The 18255-nt window shown below is 43.3% G+C and overlaps 1 protein-coding gene across 4 annotated transcripts in view; it reads left to right on the top strand.

The window, feature by feature from the left end:
- Positions 1 to 18255, top strand: part of HIVEP2 (HIVEP zinc finger 2) — a 151084-nt gene that overhangs the window by 46402 nt on the left and 86427 nt on the right. Inside the window, exon 1 of one of the 4 annotated variants that reach the window (XM_054162668.1) lies at positions 13073 to 13199. The exons of the other annotated variants lie outside the window; for them this stretch is intronic. The gene's annotated coding sequence lies outside the window, so the exon portion shown is untranslated. Of the gene's footprint in view, positions 1 to 13072; positions 13200 to 18255 lie in introns of those variants that run through there. 4 annotated transcript variants of the gene reach the window in all.

Genomic DNA, 18255 nt, shown 5'->3' with positions numbered 1-18255 from the left:
TGATTTTTTTTCTTCCCAATCTCTGCTCTACTGGGAGAAGCAGCTAAGGATGTGTGAAGCTGTCTCCTTCCCACTCTCCTAAACTTGCTCCTAAAAAGGCTTCTCCTTCAATGTCTTTGCTGCTTCTCTCAAGGAGGCATGGCTTGGCCCACTTAGTGCCATCATTTGCCAGGGGATGTTTTCTCAGATTGCAGTGACTTTCATCCTGATAGGAGGCTGAAGAAGGTTATTGTGAAATAAGTCATGGGCACCACTAGCTGTGCCATTTGAAAATGGTTACATAATCATGAAAGAGAAGAAAAGGACCAGGAATTATGAGATTTAAACCCTGCCTAAAGCCCCAAACTTCAAATAATTTCTGCCATTTCTGCTTCCTGTTTTCTAAACACTTGGGCTATACTTCAGTTGTATTTTTAAACTTTCCTCCAGAACTGCAAAGGTGTGAAATACCCTTCCTCCGAAACAGGTTGTTTTGTGGGCAGTGATACCAGTGTGGGTTCTTCCAAGGCCCCTTCCCACCCAGGACTTCTCAACCACCCCCTTTATGTTGCTACCACCAGGCAGGAGGCTGCAGGCTGCCCAGCTGTGCTGAGGCTGTGCACCCCTGCTTTGCTGCCATGGTGGCTATGCAACACCCAAAGGCTGAGTGAGCTTGGAGCATCGGTCTGGCTTTCCTCCTGAGAACCAACTACAAATTTTCTCAAGACTCCTGAGAATGTAGTTACTGAAATGGAGTGAAATTTGTTGTCTGGGAAAGAAGATAGGCATGTCTGCAGAGGTGGAAGAAAGGGAATGGTGCTCTCTGGATAGTCATGTCTGAAATACTCTGCACTATGTGATAGTATTTGTGACAAAGATGAATGCTTTTATGGTAAAAGCATGGGGACTTGAACTTACCTTGAGACCTTAATAACTTTTCCTGCTATAGAGAAAGCATGTGGTGAAGCGACACAAAAAGGAAATGCTGGTGAAAAGAGAACTTTTGACAGTAAGCATAGTCTCTCTGTCTTTGGTGGAGTGGGGACATTCCTGTATAGTGTGTGGTTATGCAGAGATGTACCTATACTTGCTTACTTTGAGTGCTGAAAACCAGAAACATTTGTGGCTTTGGGATGCTGTAATACAAGGCTGGATCACCTGAAATCAAAGCCAGTTTGAGGTGGAAATACAATGACTGATGTTTGTGTAACCCCAAATCTCTCAACCTGTTCCTGAATTTACTTTTCAAACGTTAGAGAAAATTCACCCTTTCCACAGATGCCAGGCAAGCGAGGCAACCATTTCTGCATGACTCGTGGAAAATTTTCCCTTCCCTCAACGTGGTGTCCAGTCCAGCAATAAGGAATTAGATTTAATCCTCAATGTTTGTTTCTGGCCCTGTGAGCCTAAGTCTTTTTAAGCAGTAAAATAATTATTTTTGATAGGCACACTAGTTGTTTGTTAATTTATTTATAATCAGTTTTCCAAGAGGTGGCTTTGATGTGGGAGGAACTGAATTCTTTGGGTGCAAATGCTTGCTGCTGACTCTCTTCTTAGTCATTAAGTGATGTTTTTCACATTAAGGCACCTTTTAAGGGAAAATGTCAATTATCTTCTGATATCAGACATATGAAAACACACCTGCTGAGCCATAGCACGTGAGGGCTAGAATGGCCAAGACCAGCCTAGGCCTTTGCCAACTTCCTGGAGAGAGGCTGAACAGCCCCCTGTCCCCTCTGGCTGCTCTGCTGCTGCAGCCACCTACATCAGTCCCCAGGACTTGAGACCTTATGGATGCTGGTTCCAGCTACCAACCTACATCCCTGCTGATACAGCTTCACACTAAAAGATGTCACTGTTCTTTTCCAAAAAGAACATGTCTTCTTTCCCTGCCTCCATTCTTTTACCACCTTTTTGTGTTTTCTAACTGCAGCTCTTTTAAGACTCCCTGCCTCTGCAGTTCTTGCCTTTGTAGAGGTTATTTTTGGAAACTGGGGAACCAGGAGGAGGGATGAAATTCATGGGAGTTAACTGCAGTAGAAGTAGAAAGCTCTTTCCCTTGGTGTGCTGTTTCTTCCCTTTCCTTTCTTCTTGTGACCTTTGTAGTCTGACCCTCATCACATCGCTTGTTCCAGGGCAAGCCCATAGCTGATGCTCTTTGTGTCCAGCAAGTGACTTCTTCGTGCGCAGAGATGTGCCGGTTCGCAAGCTGTGCTCGCTGCTTCCTCCCTGCAGCATCCATTGTTTTTATTTTGCTTTTCTGGGTCACTCAGTTGGCCAAAAAGTGGTGGGTGGTAGAGCAGAGTTTTAAGAGTTGCGAAATGCTGGTTGCACCTGGGAGGTTGTATACCTTAGGGTGAGTTGTACGCAGAGAAGAATGTATTTCCTTCATTGTTTCCTCCATGGGGCAGCCCCCTCAGGGTGGTCGGCTCTTTCTTGAAATGCCACCATGTTTTTACATCAGAAGCTCTACATGCCAGCTGCCAAACTATGCAAGAAAAACCACATTTTTTTGGAAGACTGGAGAATAGTGACTGAAATCTGACCTGGAAGGGGAACCAGGCACTCACCTTTTGTCTCTGGGGCATGGGGTAGATGGTGGTGAGGCCAGACCCCCAAGCTATTGAGCTCTTCTGCACATTCTTTTGAATGCAAAAATCCAAGGAGAAATTTTCTATGAAGGAGCACCCAAGGACTTTCATTTTTTTCTGTGTAGGTTTTCTAAAATCAGTAGCACATAGGAAGATGTTGAGCATGCAGTAGGTCAGGCTGCCCTTTTGACAACTGAGACAGCATTTGGGTAATCGAGATGCCTGTGATTGCCCATGAAAATTTGCTGATGTTTACACTGCTGTCAGGTGTTGAAGTCACACCATCATATTTATCCTGGGATCTTGCGGTGGATTTTAAAATAGATCAGTAACACAGCACAAAGTGGGATTTTTCCTCTTTTTTTCCCCCCCTGCATTAAATGTTAAACATTAAAAGCTGGTTTTGTGTGTACTGATGAGAAGGTTGGTAGAGGAGGAAGTAAGTTGAGTTTAATTGGTAAAGCTGGTAGGAGTATGGTGGAAATCAAAGCAGGGGATAACTTTAGACTCAGAGCAGGAACATGTTGTCTTTGCAGGGTGGGTTTGGGTCTGCAACATAGCAAGAAGTGATAACCCTGAATTAAAAAAAACACCACCAACCAAACCCAACAACAATGACAAAAAAAAAGTAGGTGATTCTAAACAGGAAGCTACAAGAAGCTGCATAAGTGATGCAAAAGGCCAGCCAAATATAGAGAGAATGAAATTAACAAAACATGAAGTACTCTCTTAAAATGCATAGAAACTGAGGGATTTTTGCTGCCGTGCTATGGCAGGAATCAAGTGAACTGTGCAGAATGGTTATGCAAAATGTTCACTGCAGGGAAATCACCATTTTCCATATATTCTAGGAAGGAGTGTTGGCATGCTGCCAGCTGTGATTTATTTTCACCCAGCCCTGGTGCTTGTGGCTGGCACTCAATGAAATCTTCCAGGGTAAAATATTTATTTAATTAAGAATGGCCACAGTTGCACTGAGGGACTGGCAGCATAGCAGCAGGAAGTCTGTTAGAGATTAAGTCTAACTTCTTACAGATAGGTTGCTTACGTATACTATAAATAATTAAAACCGTAAGTAAGTGAATGTTGGCATTTTCCTTTAAGCTTATTAACAACAGTTTATAAGAATGAATGCAATCTGTGTACAGCCATGCATTGTAGTCCTTTAATTTCTTGATTAACTGGCCCAGAGTCTTGAGCATGCAGCAAGCTAAGGCATCAGATTGTTGCTAATTGAACTTTTGAACTTTTAATAAGAAAAGGAGACATCAGCAAGAGAAGAGTCAAATTTATGAGTGTGTAAGCATGAGCAACTCAGAAACATTCATTTCAGTAGGCATTCCCGTAAGAACAAAGACATAAATCCCCCTCTTCTTACACCAAATAGGCAAGGTAATGCTTTCACAGTATAACAAAGGCTGGAAGAGACCTCAAAGATCATCAAGTCCAACCTGTCACCCAAGACCTCATGACTAGACCGTGGCACCAAGTGCCACATCCAGTCCCCTCTTGAACACCTCCAGGGATGGTGACTCCACCACCTCCCTGGGCAGCCCATTCCAATGGCCAATTACTCTCTCAGTGAAGAACTTTCTCCTCACCTCGAGCCTAAACTTCCCCTGGCACAGCTTGAGACTGTGTCCTCTTGTTCTGGTGCTGATTGCTTGAGAGAAGAGACCAACTCCCTCCTGGCTACAACCACCCTTCAGGTAGCTGTAGAGAGCAATAAGGTCTCCCCTGATCCTCCTCTTCTCCAGGCTAAACAGCCCCAGCTCCCTCAGCCTCTCCTCGCAGGGCTTGTGCTCGAGGCCTCTCACCAGCCTCGTTGCCCTTCTCTGAGGTAACAATAACAGCTTATGGTTTGATGGTGTCCCAGGAAGAGGGAAATTTGAATAAAACTAGCGAGAGAAACTGTCATTTGAGGAGAAGTCTCTGGAGAGTCTCTACATGATTTCCCATTGTTATGTGATATGATTTTTTACTTTTTTTTAAGAAAAGATGAAGCAATGTGATTTGATAATTGTGCTTTTATCAATAAATTTGATTTCTGGAGAATATATTCTGAGTTTGATCTTTGCTTTCATTCTCTGATTGTTGAGTAATAAGAAGAAGTCTTGCAAGAGGAAAAGAAGCCACCTCTTTTAGAGGAAACTACTCATGAACTTACGCTGCATAGTTTTGCATGATGGAAAAAATGGACAAACATATTGAAAAGTAACAGAAATTAACAATTTTGAAACATTTTGGTGTTGGATGTGCCTAATAAGCAAATCAACACACAAATTCACCTTTTGGGAGTAAGTTCCCCTTTTGATGGGGGCTGTCAGCAGCTGAGTTGGGGCTCTCTCTGTATGGGCTAGCTTGGACTTTCCCCTCTTCTCAAACTACCACAACTTCCTCCCAGGTCCTGCTCACTGACTGATGGTCCTTGCTTAAGCTGTTGGCAGCAATGTCTGAAACACCCACTGACTTTTGACATCAACTTTTCTCTGCAGCTCTCCAGCACTGCTGAAGCTTGGCACAAGCGAGCGGATGGGGTTTGAGAAAGGGTTTCCCATTGTCCTGGCTGCGGTTTCATGTCCCAGAGGTCACTCCTGCTACCTGTCTTCTGTAGCCCTCTGCCTGAACCCACTCTGGGCTGGTATGGGCAGCTGGACAGGCAGTGAACTGTTGGTTGGCCAGGGGTTTCTTATGGGTTAGCACGTTGGATTGGCACCCCGAGGGGAGAGGCAAACTCTAAAAGCTGGTGGGAGCACACCAGCTGGCTTGGGTGGGGGAAAGCAAAGCTTCTCCCCCTCTTGGATGGCAGCTCACCATCTTCAACATGCAGATCAGATCTTGTATGTGTGCTTGCTCACACTTGAGTACTAGGTTACATTATCACCATAATCAGGAACAGGTACTGAGAAGGTGATGGTGAAGGTCAGTGATGCTTCCTATGCTGTACTTTCCCACTCCTCACTTTCAGTGACCCCAAGTCACTTTCTGTGTTTCCCTTTAACTGATGGAGTTAGACATGGGTATACATTTGGAGCTGGTGTTTATTGACAGCACCTGTGAATAATCAAAGACTGTGCAGATTTGTAATCAAACATCAAACTGAAATGAAGGTGAGTTCAGAATAAGTTCATTTGTAATAATTATTTCTATTTTTGCGAAGAAATGAAAGGCTTTGCAGTATCCTCTAGGTACTCCTAGTTAGTGTGCACTGGGATTACAGAATCACAGGATGGTTTGGTTTGAAGAGACTTTCAAAGATCACCTATTCCAAGGCCCTGGTGTTCAGCTGAGACACCTTCTACTAGATCAGGTTGCTCAGAGCCCCATCCAACTTGACCTTGAGCACTTCCAATGATGGGGCATCCACAGATTCTCTGAGCAACCTGTTCCATTGTTTCACCACCCTCACAGTAAAGAATTTCTCCTAATAACTAACCTAAATATGCCCCTTGTCCTGTCACTACAAATGTTGGTAAAATGTCTCCATCTTTCATATAAGCCTGCTTTTATATTGGAAGGCTGCAATAAGTTATCCCTGGAGCCTTCTCTTCTCCAGGCTGAACAACCCCAACTCTCTCAGCTTTTCTTGACAGGAGAGGTGTTCCATCCCTCTAATCATATTTGTGGCCCTACCTCTGGACCCATATTTCTCTTGTGCTGGAGACAACAGAGTGGAACACAGTACTCCAGGTGAGATCTCAGCAGAGCAGAGTGGGGAGAATCACCTCCCTTGACTTACTGGCCATGCTTCTTTTGTTGCCACCCAGGACATGGTTGACTTTCTGGGCTGCAAGTACACATCACAAGCTCATACCCACTTTTTAATCTAGCAATGTCCCCAAGTCCTTCTCCACAGGGAATACATTCAATACATTCATCACTTAGTCTCTACTGCTAACTGGAGATTGCCCTGACCTAGGTGCAGGACCTTGCTCTTGGCCTTGTTTAACCTTTTAAAGTTCACATGGGTCCACTTCTCAAGCCTGTCAAGGTCCCTCTGGATGGCTTCCCTCTTTTCAAGTGTATCAACAGCAGCACTCAGCTTGGTATTACCCAGAAACTTGCTGAGGGTGCACTCAATCCCAATCAATGTCATTAATAAAGATATTGAACCGTATCCATCCCAGTATGGACCCCTGAGGGACACCACTTGATACTGATCTCCATTTTGACATTGAGTCATTGACTGCAACTCTGGATGTGGCCATCCAGCCAATTCCTTATCCGTTGAGCAGTGCATCCATCAAAAGCATATCTCTCCAAGGCAGTGAGACAGGGATGCTGTGAGGCTGTGTCAAAGACCTTACAGAAGTCAAGACAGATGACATCAGTTTCTCTTTCCCATCCACCACCACCTTCACTGTAGCATAACAGAATAAAAGTATCATGTTTTTGATGGTTAACTTGATTTGGTCCCTTCAAGTGAAGTGGCATACATACGATGTGAACAGACTGCTGAGACTAATTCTGTTTTCCATCACCATATTCTAAAAATACTTTAAAAGGATTTCAGTGAAGAATAGATCTCAAAAGTATTTTTAATGAGTATCTTGGAACAGGAAAGCAAACTTTCCTTGACTTACAGATACTCAACTGTAAATGAGATAGTTATGTAACAAACCCAAACTGAATACAGTGAAATAAAGAACCCTTGGATCCTTTCACTGCAGCTTCAAAAGAGGTTATTGCTATCAAATGCTAGTTTCTCATTTCAACAAAACCTGATTCTAGGTGCTCCAGCTACTCTTTGCCTTAGTTCTATGGTTTGACTTGCTTTAAAAGCTTTTGAGTGCAAGCCCTGTGAAGAGAGGCTGAGGGAGCTGGGGTTGTTTAGCCTGGAGAAGAGGAGGATCAGGGGAGACCTTATTGCTCTCTACAACTACCTGAAGGGTGGTTGTAGCCGGGGGGAGGGGGGGGGTTGGTCTCTTCTCCCAGGCAACCAGCACCAGAACAAGGGGACACAGTCTCAAGCTGCACCAGGGGAAGTTTAGGCTCGAGGTGAGGAGAAAGTTCTTCCCAGAAAGAGTAATTGGCCATTGGAATGGGCTGCCCAGGGAGGTGGTGGAGTCACCATCCCTGGAGTTGTTCAAGAAATGATTGGATGTGGCACTTGAAGCCATGGTTTAGTTAGTCATGAGGTGTTGGGTGATAGGTTGGACTTGAAGATCTCTGAGGTCTTTTCCAACCTTATTGATTGTATGATTCTATGAAAACTTTGACATAAACCCTATAATTTACTGCTAACTGTGCTACATAATGTAGACTATGTAATAGGTAGTGATAATTTGAACTTTAAGTATACTTATTTACAAAAAGAAAAATGTTGATTTTCATGTTAAATATCTAAAATGGTTATAACTTCCACAACCACCATTCATGGCTACTTGTCTTAGATTTATTCAAGAGTGTTTGCATGCCAAAGCAAGTATCAACTTCCAAACAGAGAAGAATCCCCTGGTATCACAGTATCACAGTATAACTAAGGTTGGAAGAGACCCCAAGGATCATCAAGTCCAACCTGTCACCACAGACCTCATGACTAGACCATGGCACCAAGTGCCACGTCCAATCCCCTCTTGAACACCTCCAGGGATGGTGACTCCACCACCTCCCTGGGCAGCCCATTCCAATGATGAACGACTCGCTCAGTGAAGAACTTTCTCCTGACTTTGAGTCTAAACCTCCCCTGGCACAGCTTGAGACTGTGTCCCCTTGTTCTGGTGCTGGTTGCCTGGGAGAAGAGACCAACCCCTTCCTGGCTACAACCACCTTTCAGGTAGTTGTAGAGAGCAATGAGGTCACCCCTGAGCCTTCTCTTCTCCAGGCTAAACAATCCCAGCTCCCTCAGCCTCTCCTCATAGGGCTTGTGCTCAAGGCCTCTTCACCAGCCTTATTGCCCTTCTCTGGACACGTTCTGGTAGCCTCAGAAGCCTCTACTTGCAGAACATTTTTTCATTTTTATTTTCAATGATAATCAATATTACCTGTGTTGCCAGTGTTAGCACGGGGAGAAAAGCCCTAAAAGATTGATTGGCAAGCAGAATGAGAGTAGCATGATTATTTTTGTGTTTCTGATACCACTGTCCTGGTTATCTAATGTATGACACAGTAGCTATGTGCTCCATACTGCTATATCCTTGGTGAGCCAAACATTTTTCACAATATTGCTCCTTGTTTCAGAAGCTGTAGAAGCTTTTTAAAAAGAATTTACTACTTTGGGGTGTCCTCTTACTGTCTGTTTGGAATGGTCATAGCCAGAGAGGTGGTTGATGCCCCATCCCTGGAAACATTCCAGGTTGGGTTGAATGCAGCTTTGAGTAACTTGGTTTAGTTGCAGATGTCCCCCACAGCAAACTCCTGGCCAAGCTGTTGGCCCATGGCTTGGATAGCAGCACTCTGTTCTGGGTTAGGAACTGGCTGGAGGGCCAAGCCCAGAGAGTGGTGGTGAATTGTGCCACATCCAGCTGGCGGCCAGTCACTAGTGGTGTCCCCCAGGGATCAGTGCTGGGTCCCGTCCTGTTTAATATCTTCATTGATGATCTGGATGAGGGGATTGATTGCTGCCATGGTCTAGTAGTCAGAAGGTCTTGGGTGACAGGTTGGACTTGATGATCTTTGAGGTTTTTTTCCAACCTTGTTGATTCTATTCTATTCTATTCTATTCTATTCTATTCTATTCTATTCTATTCTATTCTATTCTATTCTATTCATAACCAATATTCCCACACTATATTAATATATATTACTAATTGGATACTTATGGGTCAGTAAGAGAGAATTCCTCAGCTTCCTACTTCAAATACAATATTTTTTATAGTATCATTGAAACTTTGTTACAACAGGACATCTCTGCACTTACACATACTTAGATGACTACAAATAGAATAGAATAGAACAGAACAGAATAGAATAAACCAGGTTGAAAGAGACCTTCAAGATCATCGCATCCAACCTATTATCCAACCCCACCTAATCAACTAAACCATGCAACCAAGCACCCTATCAAGTACTGTCATGATTCTTGTTCTGTCCTTTACCTGTTTTCATTATTTTTTTTCCTCTGTATTGAAAAGCAATACATTTTTACTTCTGGGAACAGTAAAAGCTGCTCCTACCAGATCCTCATTTTCCCACATTTCCTTTTACCCTGTAGATACCACCTTCACCACCTGTCTTGTCACATTCCCACATCTGTACCTATTCTGTTTACTTGATTCCTGTATGCTTCAAGAAGATAAGCTTTTGAAAAGTCTGTTGGCTTCCAGAAGTAGTTGAAAAAAAAAACACAAACCACCACCAGGGTTGTGCTGGGTCTCCTCTTAGAGAACAGCTGCTTGTAAAAAAAACACACCAACTATGCCAAAAATTTTGTTTTCCAAATGGAGTAAAAAGCCTGCTTTAAGTGACCAAGGGGTTTTGACTATTCCTTGTTTTCTAATGATGTAGAGATTTGTATTTCATCCCCTTAATGGGTATTGAATGAGTCTCTGGTGTCCTTTCCCTGGGAGTGTGTTTGAAAGCAGCGTTAGCTATAATACTGTAGTGAGGCGCTGGGAAAATGTAGCCCCAGAACCCTTCCAAAATGCCTGGCTGCTGTGATTAACCCTTTTGGTGTTTCAATGGGGAATGGCACATGGGAAGTTAACTTTCCAAACACAGCTGGATGTTGCCGGAGCAGCCTGCTGCTTCTCAAACATTTGAGCAGTTACTGCTTTACAGCTGCTTCTCAGACACAGAATGGAGTGTTTGCTGCAGCTTTCTTTTTCCCAATCAAGGTGTAAACAGACCTTCTGAAATTTATGAACACAACTGCAAAAGTGAGTCAGTCTTACAGTATTTGAGTTTTAGGCTCTCCATTCTACATTTACTTTGATTGATGGTTGAAATGGTGCTACAGACAGCTCTGTGACTTTAACCAAATGCAGGGACAGCTAGCTCCAGCCAGCCTCTGCCTTGTGCAGCTGGGCGAGGAAGAGTAGGACAGAGTTTAATCCTGCTTTCCACACAACTTCCCCACCTCTCACATCCTCTGAGTGGCCAGTGGCCACTGCTGTGACTCAAAGCAGATGCACCTGCTGGTGGAGCTGCTGAAGAGCTGTTCTGGTAGCCTGTGCCTTGCAGGCACCTCGTCTTGCTCCTCCAGTGGTGCTGAGGCCAGAGATATCACAGACATGGTGTCTCCTGGGGCAGCATTTCCTCGTCAGGGATATCGCTCCAGGTGGGGGATCTGCTGTTTGGGATTTGGACACCATCTCATTTGCCTCACCTGTCTCACCTAGAGATGAAGTCTAGGGCATGCATTAGCACCCCTGCCTCACAGCTTTAGCTGCTTTGAAGATGCAGCAGTGCTCCAGGTGCATCCCTGCCACAGCCATGCAGCAGTGCAGTGTTTGGGCTGTGTACCTCGGCTGTACCAAACACAGCCTGGAAGGTGGGGGAAGGGGAGCATGGTGGGTGGAATGGGAAACATGTCCCTTCAGCAGGTGTCAGGGTGAAAGAAGAGGCAAAGCTCGGTCTTGCTGCTCACACTTGTACGATGGTAAAGGAGAGGTCCCAGGCTGTGAGTTTTGAAACTATCTGATCCACTGGTGACTAAGATTATATGAGTTTCAGAACGTGAGGCAAAACACAATATATGGTTTATAAGCTCCTGATACAGGGGTGGGATTATAATACTCACTTCTGAATGGGTGAGGGGTTTCCTGTGTTTCATGGGAATCATTACATGTTTTATTTTACCATGGAATTTGCAAACTTGCTGCAAAGTATATTTAGATACTTCATGGGTTCTTGGTGATGAGGTATGGTACATATTTACACCTCTCCTGTTTTTCTTGATACTTGTATTACTGTAAGAGCCCCTACAATTGAGAGCACTAAAGAATTTGAATGATTTTTGACTTCCACATCTTCTGTATGCAGCACATTGTTTCATTCCAGGGCCTTGCACTGAGCGGGCATCACCAAAAGATCTGGGAATGACAGGAGGAGAAAAGAAAGACTTGTGTTAGATGTTTGCAGCAAATTCTTTAGCATAACCACCTAGAGGGCACCAATGAATATTTCTTCTTAGGGCTGTTAAATGAGGCCATGTGGACTGCCAGCATATAGATGCACGAGAGTAACATGAGGGCTTTGCAAAACAGTCATGCTAAAAATACTTTTTGGTGTTACTTTTAATAATTGCACAGATAAGGAAAGAGAGGTAGAAGTTTGCAGCCTGGGATGTTTATTTCTCCTGCTTTACAGAGCAAACACTATAAATTCTTGAGTGTTTGTTTGGCTAGGTAATGCTTTCCAAAAGTATGTCAATGAAATAGGCATCAAAATCATAGCATACTTTCCTTTATTTAGATTTAAAATATGCAATAGAAAGTCATTCACTTTAGACTCCTAAGCACCAATTTTTTTTCCTGTTAAAATCATGTTTTCCATGTTAAAATCAGTTAATTAAAAAAAATATCTAATATTGCCAGAAATGCATTCAGTGTTTTGCCATCAGCAGTGTTAGTGGCTCAGTTATACCCTAGTAAGTTTGGTTGCTGTGAGGACATAAAACAATTGAGTAAGTGTGAAGGAGGCAGAAGTATTGTGGGATTACCAGCTGATTGGTTAATTTGAAGGATTATGTTTTTCATGGAAAAAACCAACCAAACACACACAAAACAACCAACCAACCAAAACCCAAACAAAACAACTAAATAGACCCAATAAAAAAAAACCCAAAACTGTTGCTGAGAATCATAGAGTAATTTAAGCTAGAAGGGATATCTGGGGGTCATCTTTCTAGCCCCTGCTCAAAGCTGGTGCATGGTACACGGTTTTGCATGTCATTGATAATTTACCTTTACATGGCTTTGTTTTGAGCAAGAATGAGTAACTGTTCAGGTCCTTTTTTTCAGTAGTAGATGAGTAAATGCCAAACAGGGGTGAGAAATAAGCCAAACATATTTTACAAAGAAGCTGATCCAGATAATGATGAAGTGTCACCAAAACATCCCTCACCATTTCACACATGTTGGTATTTTTTTTAGAACAAACTTTGCTTTTTGGGTAGCACAAGGACATTAGTTGGATTATTCATGGATTAATTTTGTAATGTTCTTTTCCTTTCTGGCTAACATACAGAAAGAATTGGTAAATAGTAAGAGCAAAGGCTATACAGCATTTTATAGCCAGTGATTCTGTTTAGACTTAATCCCTATAATACACTGTTAAAATTTACAAAACAGCTTGTAATTGCAGTAGCTTATTTAAACCAGCTATTTGTGGTTATGTCTGCTGAGGAAACTTAAACTTCAACGTTCCCCAGCCATCTAATAGCAGCAAACTGACTGCGGGTCTCTTGTAAGAATATCTAAATGTAGGCTGTTGAATAATCCCTTTGGGGGCCCTGTAACTATTTTTGTGCCTGGATATGCGTCATCAGTGGGTATTTTCTCTGGTGACTAGCTTACATCAGTAGGTCTCCTACCATACATTCTATCAGCGAGTGACTTATGATTGATGGGAGTCACGGCTGCTGTTTAGCTTTTATCTGTGACCTCAAATAATGGACAACAGGAATTTCCAGCCTGTTAAATTCCTTGAATGTCTGAAGACACAGGATGACTCTGCTGATAATCGCAGGTAGTACCCAGATACTGGGTGTTCAGCGGGTGGGGGACGAGAAGGGGAGGAAGGAGAGGGGGGTTCCTCAGCTGCGAGGCAGTGAACGCAGCTCTGGCGCGTAGCCGAAAGGTACGCTTCTCCAGGCGCCGGGGAAGTGACGGTGCCGGGGGACCACCAAGCGACCGTGATGCTCTGCCTGACTCTCCCGAGCTCTCCAGCGATACGTGTCTGCCGGTGGCAGTGGCGTTTGAATGTGTTTAACTGGCGGATCTTTAGGGCAGTTGGTTGGTCTGTTTTATCCCAGGGAGACGAGCAGTTTGCAGCTCTGTGGAATTTCAGCTGCAGCCTGGTTGTTTTCTTAACCCTTTTTGTTACTGCCTATGAGCAGTGAGTGGATTTATTGGAGTGCTTAACCCAGGTGCTGTCTGGGTTTAATCTGAAGGTGCAGTAGGCTTTGTGGGTTTAAGGTTAAGTTGCACCTGCCACAGTGACCCACTGAGCGTGCAGTCATAGTTCATTTCCTGGTGTTCACTTCACATTATGAAAATAAAGATTGCAGACATCGAGGAGTTATTCTCTCTTTCTCCTTTCACCCTGCCTTTCTGTAAGAAGCTGACATGTGAAATAAGGCTGCAAGACAGCTACAAGATTTTTGTGAGTGCTACCTGTGATGAATTTAGCAGCCTGAGTCAGCCCTACAGCAAGGCACTCTGTCATTTCTTCCTCTTTCCCCCCTGTTCTTCCTGTCTCTCCCAAGCTCAGTCCCCTGCATACAACTGTGATAGGAAACAGGAGATAGCTGTCTGTGAACTCAAGCTCTGAAGTCTCTCAAGCCTTCTCCTGACAACTAGGGAGTAAGAATGACAGACATGGATGCTTTTGATGTGACTGACGATTAAAAAAAGTCCTTAACGCTGTTTATCATGCAGCATTGTTTGGCTGAAGGAGGATAGCTGCTGGATCCAAATTCCTCCTCACCACTTCTTCCTGTTGGCAGGTGGCCCTCTGCATAGGCTGGGTTCAGAAACTCTCACACGGCTCTGCCTCCCTTGAGTGTCTACTCTTGCTTGACAGCAGATTGAGTTTTGTGCAGTATTTTGAGACTTGAAAACTTTCAGAGGGAAAACAGGAGCTTTGTTTCAAATTGCCTGTGTGTCTCCTCCTCCACGTGTACTAGCCCAGAGGTTGCAGTTAATGAATGAAACCAGGCTTCCTGCAGGAGCCAGTTAACCCACGTCTGTGCATTTGTTGACACAGTGCTTAAATAAAGCTGCCTGCAGAAGGCAATGCATGTGCTGTGGTAGTGTGGATGCCCTCACTCTGAGGGATACAGGTTGTGCATGCCTTTCCATTCCTTGCAGATACAGCACGCACACTGGGTCTGAAGCAAGTTTCCTCATCTGCTCTCTGGTTTGTAGAGTGCTAGTTAAGAGCTGTATTCAACAGAAGCAGTAGGAAGAGAAGTGGCAATTAAAAGTAGGCTTGAAAGATGAAGGCAGAGGAGGGAGTGAAAAAGTTTTCATTGAACTGTGATTTACAAGTATATTCTTCCTGTGATTCTACTTTGTGTGTGTGTGTGTGTGTGTGCAGTCACTTCAGTAAGACTTTGTGATTCATGACAAACTGGTTATATAATTCAAAATCTAAAAAAAGTTAAGCACACAAAGCCTGATGAATCTCAAGTCATTTGCATTAAAATTAAGTGAATTTTCATGGGATATTGTGCTTAGAAAATGTAAAACTGTTGCTGTATGCATTATTTGGCACAACTTTCTAGGAATCATTATGCCCAGCCACTCATTAATATCTTTGGGCTAATATTGACCTCCTTTCCCCTCTTTTTTAGGGGGATTGTATTTTAAGGCAGTGATAGTATTTAAAGTTAGCTTTCATTTACAGTGTTTGTGGGAAAGCTCACCACCACCAGCTTTCCAGAAGGACTCCACAGGCCTTCAAAACATTTCAGAAAGAGTTGTCATTTGCTAGGAGAAGCTTTAGCAAGTTGCCCGCTGCTGCTTGACACTGGAGCTGTCTGCAAAGCAGAGGGATGAAGTGCAAAGTGAGGTGTGGCAATAGGTGTAGGTAACTCCCTGTGTGCTGTGATAGAGATGCAACATTGGGAGCAAAGTAATTTAGATGTTGATCCTGTGGTGAAGTCATGCCAGGTGGATGCTTGGGGCCACATGCCTACACTCTGTTCACTTCAGTGTCTTAAGGGCAGGAACCCAGTTCTGCTTGAATTGCTTGAACTGAGGAATGATGCTGTGGTGGCTAAAGCCTTGTTTTTCCTGAGGAGACTTTGCTTATTCAGTGGTCACCTTTAAAACCTTGTCAGCTGCCCTGGACAATGGCTAACTAGATATTTCATCTTGGTATTTAAAATAATTAGGTCTTGTGAGCAAGGGATACTGCACATTCACTGGAATTCAAAACATCTACTGCTGCATCTTTTAATAAGTCCACCAGCAATCTTTCCCTACTCCGGCAAAGCATGGTGGTGCTTCAGTGTACAACCAGTTCCCAGTGGGCACAAGACTGTAATTACCATACTTAGGAGGTGAAAATAGAGACTGAATCTGACACAGGAATATCAGGGGCTTCATTTTGATTATTTTTTTTTTTAAAGATTAAATTCAGCTTATCTCTCTCATACCTGTTAAATCTATGACTGCATGCTCTGTACAGCTGCTGTAGTGTCAGAGAATTGTTGAGGGTCATAAACCATGAATCAATATATAATAGTTTTGTATAGTTTTGACAGAGTATTCTCAATGCTTACATACTCTTGAGAATAAAGAGGTGCCCTGAGATGGAAAGAACAACAAAGGTGATACAAAGCTCACCTTCACCATGGCCCTGCCTTCTGACAGCACTATTTTCTTTGAAGCATGGGTATATGGAGCAGGCAGTGCTGCTCAGTTGTTAGTGAAATCACTAATGCAAGTAGAGGAATGTTGCTACTGGGAGCCAGTTATATGTTGCAAAAATATTCTGAAAATTAGGCGAATTAGTGATTTCACTGCTTTAGGGCATGCAATATGTTTTGATTGTGTTAGTTCAAAATAATTTTATGGTATGAAATACTTGATCTCTCAAGGTGATCTTTGTGTTTACGTAAAGTCCCACTGAAATAATTGAACCAGTTCCTAGATACCAGGAAACCCCAATTTTGGTCAGCTTGTGTGAATCACAGAATGGTAGGGTTTGGAAGAGACCTCTGGAGATCATCTCGTCCAAACCCCCTGCTAGGTTCATCTAGAGCAGGTTGCCCAGGACCACACCCAGATGTGTTTTGAGTATCTCTAGCAAAGGAGACTCCACAGCCTCTCTGGGCAGATTGTTCCAGTGCTGTTTCACCCTCCAAGTAAATAATTTTTTCCTTATGTTCAGATGGAAGTTCCTGTTTTGCAGCATGTGCCCACTGCCCTAGTCTTGTCACTGGGCACCACTGGGAGGAGTCTAGCCCCATCCTTTTGACACACTGATGAAGGGAAGGTCTTGGATAGTTTCATTGGTTTGTTTTGGGTTTTGTTTCTTCAAGTGTCATGAAGGAAATATGGGTTAGCCATTGCCTCATTTAGACATTTTGCAGGAAAAATGAGTTACTCAAAAATGTTGTTGACGTTTGTTGTGAATAAAGTAATGAAGAGAAAGAAATGCAATGAGAGAAAGAGAAAGAAAAGCAATGCAGTGAAATAGTGTAAGGAAAATAGAATGTAAAGAACAGTTGGCAAAGGAAAAAAATGTATTGGTATCTCTTTTTTGTGGTATTTCATTTTCATTCAATTGCTAAGATAACTGAAGAGCTTTCTATCTTTTTGATGATACTGTGTACAATAATGTGAATGGAGTCAGATAGCACCTTAGCTCTTCCTGTATGCTTTGTGCCTGACAACCTTTGCTCATCAGCTCAGTCCTTCCTGCAAGCAGCCAGTGACTGCGTGAGGGAGATCCAGGACCAGGCTGTCAGTAAGATAATAGACTTGTAAATGTTACCCTGGAATCGAGTTAGTTTGAGAAGAATCCACTAATTTGTTTGCACACAGGGAAGAAGAGGGAAGGAGGATATTGCTGGTGAAGCAATCAGCGGTGCCTCTTTTATGTCAGTAGTCCAGCATCAACTCCTAGTGTAAATGATGGGAAGGTCTTTTCTTCATCTCCTGTTTAGTTTCTTGTATAGAATCAGCACAGTAATTCCTGTAGGGATTTTTGCTTTTGACGCTATTCCTCTACAGTGCCATAAAGTGAGCATTTTTCCTGCAGGACCTCAAACAGCTCAACAAGTGGTGTGCTGCCAGTGACTTAGCACAGGTCCCTGTCCATCTGCTTGCAGCCAAAAGCACTCTCTGCCAGCCTCCCATTTTCAGATACACAGCCATATGTGAATCTTGAGGTGGTGAGGAAGGGACAAGGTTATCCTGGGTAAAGAGGTCCCTTACCACAAGGAGACAACAAGGGAAGAAGCTCCCTTCCAACCCAGGTTAAGGTCTTACTGATGCAGATCTTGGCCCTTCTCAGCGTGTTCAGATTGGCTTGGAAACTTGGTGTAAAGGAGGTGAGAAAGAAATGCGACACACTGACATCCCCAGGAGTCTCGATAACGTCAAGATACGTAACAGTAGAGTGGTACTTCAAAAATATCACTGTTGTGAAGCATTTACATGACACTGTAATGGCTAATAACATGAGTATAGTACAAGGCACTAGTTCAAGATTGCTGTGGAGTTTGCCATGTGTCTGTGCTTTCACATCATGACTTTGTCCCTTTGCAGACAGATTTTAAGCACTGAGGAGTTTTCCAGAAACTCATCTAACTTTTCTTTTTCTCAAGTGCAGTTGTGATTTGTTACTCAGCTAGTTAGAAATAATAGCAACCTTATCATGTAGTCATTCTGTTTTCACAAACTTATTCCAATGTGCTCATGGAAAGACTTGCTTCAGGATTCTTTCTTGTACACTTATACTTTCAGACAGTGAAGTATACTGGAAGACTGCTCCACATGCTGCTTGTGGCATGTCTATTCAGGGACAGCGGAGATATAAAGTTAGTCTGTATGATCCTGGTATCTGCTGT

Source organism: Dryobates pubescens, chromosome 6 (genome assembly GCF_014839835.1).
Source record: "Dryobates pubescens isolate bDryPub1 chromosome 6, bDryPub1.pri, whole genome shotgun sequence".
NCBI lineage: Eukaryota > Metazoa > Chordata > Aves > Piciformes > Picidae > Dryobates > Dryobates pubescens.
Note: the sequence above shows the minus strand (reverse complement) of the source record. Positions and strands in the feature narration are given on the sequence as shown.